This window comes from Schistocerca piceifrons, chromosome 1, assembly GCF_021461385.2.
Source record: "Schistocerca piceifrons isolate TAMUIC-IGC-003096 chromosome 1, iqSchPice1.1, whole genome shotgun sequence".
NCBI classification, from domain to species: Eukaryota; Metazoa; Arthropoda; class Insecta; order Orthoptera; family Acrididae; genus Schistocerca; species Schistocerca piceifrons.
Window position 1 is genome coordinate 1006070534 of NC_060138.1, and position 2767 is coordinate 1006073300.

Below are 2767 nucleotides of genomic sequence, written 5' to 3' on the forward strand. Positions count from 1 at the left end.
TCCGAAAGAACAGATACCATCTTCATATGTAATTCAGGCTAACCGGCCATTGACCTTCTTCTTCTGTGCTGGATGCACGTGCTTTGCCCGAACTCTTACGGGACTCGGTAAGATTGTCTGCCGCGAGTAATGAGTGTAATGGGCAGGGGCACTACGAATGTAGTGTGTGGACATTAAGATGGGAATGTGGGTCTCATGGAGAGCGTGCAAGGGATAATTCCCTGCAGTCGCCTTTTCCTCGGTGCCCTCGGTGGCTCAGATGGATAGAGCGTCTGCCATGTAAGCAGGAGATCCCGGGTTCGAGTCCCGCTCGGGGCACACATTTTCTACTGTCTCCGTCGTTGTATATCAACGCCTGTCGGCAGTGTAGGGTCTTGATTTAATTATCATTTCAAGTGCTATGAGTTTGAGAACGACAATCAACTAGCGTACTACACAAATACATGAAATATACAGTACATAATATGGTCTCGGAGTCTTTGAGCTGTAAAGGTATGCAAAGAAATTGAAAATGGCTTGTGCTGACTGAAGCAGGACTCGCATTCACTAAGAGTTCTGCTGAAAGCAGCTTTCACAGTGAAGCTGGTGATCGAATAGAATACAGATAAGAGAGTGGACATACAAACACGTGTACAATAGAACTTTAAAATGGACGTCATTAAGTGAAACGGGAAAGAAAATATATTGTAGATAGTTTAGTTGTATTCCTTGTTACTGAGACCCAGTTCAAAAGCAACAACACATGAAAGATTACACTTCTCCTACGTTGGATCAGGGGATATAAGAGGCCACGATATATAAAAAATTATAGAAGAAAGATTCTTGACACATCAGCAGATCCTGAACGCGTTTAAATTAACGGGGATGTGATGTGACCAGCGTGCGGACTAACGAGTTATAAATAGATACTGTATCACCAGGGTAGACAGCGATCCACGTCTTTGAACAAAGGAAGTTTGAAAATGAATGAAGACACATTTCAAGACCTGAAAATGTTGCAAACAAACTATCACCTTACTGCAGTGCAATTCGCCACCTCACCGTAATTTTCGTAACTGTTTGCATGAGAATAGACATCAGAATGTAACCTGAATGCAAATACCCAACATCCAAAAGGAAGCTGCCACATAAATCAAACATAGCAAAATGTAGAAGCGAAGAGATGAGTCACCAGCCAGAAACATCATCAAAAGCAGAATTAGAAATAGTGCAGAATGCTTTATCAATCGTTCATTTACATCTACATCTACCTGCATACCCTGCAAGCAACGGTACGGTGCGTGGTGGAGGGTGCCCTCTACCACTACTAGTCATTTCCTTTCCTGTTCCACTCGCAGACAGAGCGAGAAAAACGACTATCTATATGCCTCCGTATGACCCCTAATTTCTCGTATCTTATCTTCGTGGTCCTTACGCGACAAGTATGTTGGGGCGGTAGAATCATTCTGCAGGCAGCTTCACACGCCGATTCTCCAAATTTTCTAAATAGTGTTCCTCGAAAGCAACGTCGCCTTTCCTCCAGGATTCCCATTTGACTTCCTGAAGCATCTCCGCAATACTTGTGCGTTGTTCGAACCTACCGGTAACAAATCTAGCTGCCCGCCTCTGAAACACTTCGATGTCTTCCTTTAATCTGACGTGGTGTGGATCCAAAACACTCGAGCAGTAGTCAGGAATAGGTCGCGCTAGCGTTCCATATGGGGTCTCATTCACTGATGAACCACACGTTCCCAAAATTTCCCAATAAACCGAATGCGACAGCTCGCCTTCCCTACTACATTCCTCATATTCTTCAAACTGACTTATTTTTTAATTTATTTGGCCTCCAGAGCGTGTGCTCTATATACCCACCTAAAACATATAGACACAATGTGCACTGAATTGTATGAATAGAAATACATAAAGTCATATTTACATGTACAAGGGCACAAGCTGTCACTATTTTGTCTGCCATGAATCTACAACAATCAGATTTAAATGTAAATCAAACAGTTGTGGTTTATCAGTTCAAATCATTACAGAAATTGCATCAGAACTGAAACACAAAAATGAGAAACACATACCATTAAAACCTACAGTTTTTTTTCCCCAGCACTCTTGAGGAAATTAACAAATACTTTACAAAGGCAATGTCTTTGCCAAACAAAATGAAGAAGCTGATTGAAGGAGATGGTATCCCATACTGAGCAATGTCTTTAAGATGTCCAACCTTTCACAGTCAAACATGGGACAGAAAAACAAGATGTGTTTTACATCAGCTTCCGTTTCAGAATCACATTCACATATTGGAGAACTGTAAATATTGACTCGACGTAGATCGAGTGGGAAAGAGGCGTGGATGACGCCCAGTCCAATGATATTAGAAATTGTTGATAGGTCCATATCTGTCCTAGTAAACCACGGCTTTGCAATAATTCGAGGTTGTAACACCGCAAGTAAACACTTTTCGTTTATTGGGAAACGTTCCACATTTCTTGTCTTTGATGTTTTCCGTGACTCTTGGCTGCTTATGACAACTTCAGATCAAGGACTTGTCTGTATAGGCGGCTTGCTTCGCTAATACGCCAGCTTCATCATTGCAGCGGATGCCAGCGTGGGAACTCACTCACAGCAAATGGATGGTCTGTCGCCTCCGATTACTAAGAACAAAGTCCAAAGCCATATCCAGTATACAGTTAAGACAAAAAAAAAAAAGACGCACCACGAAGGAATTATCCGAATGAGATGGAATTCTGTACATGTGATGTACGTGTACAGATAAACAAAT

At 42.1% G+C, this 2767-nt stretch overlaps 1 non-coding gene across 1 annotated transcript; it reads left to right on the top strand.

Moving 5' to 3' along the window:
- The first annotated feature begins 243 nt into the window (after positions 1 to 243).
- On the top strand, positions 244 to 318 carry Trnat-ugu. Its single transcript has one exon. It is a non-coding gene; the product is annotated as a tRNA-Thr (tRNA).
- The last annotated feature ends 2449 nt before the right edge of the window (positions 319 to 2767 follow it).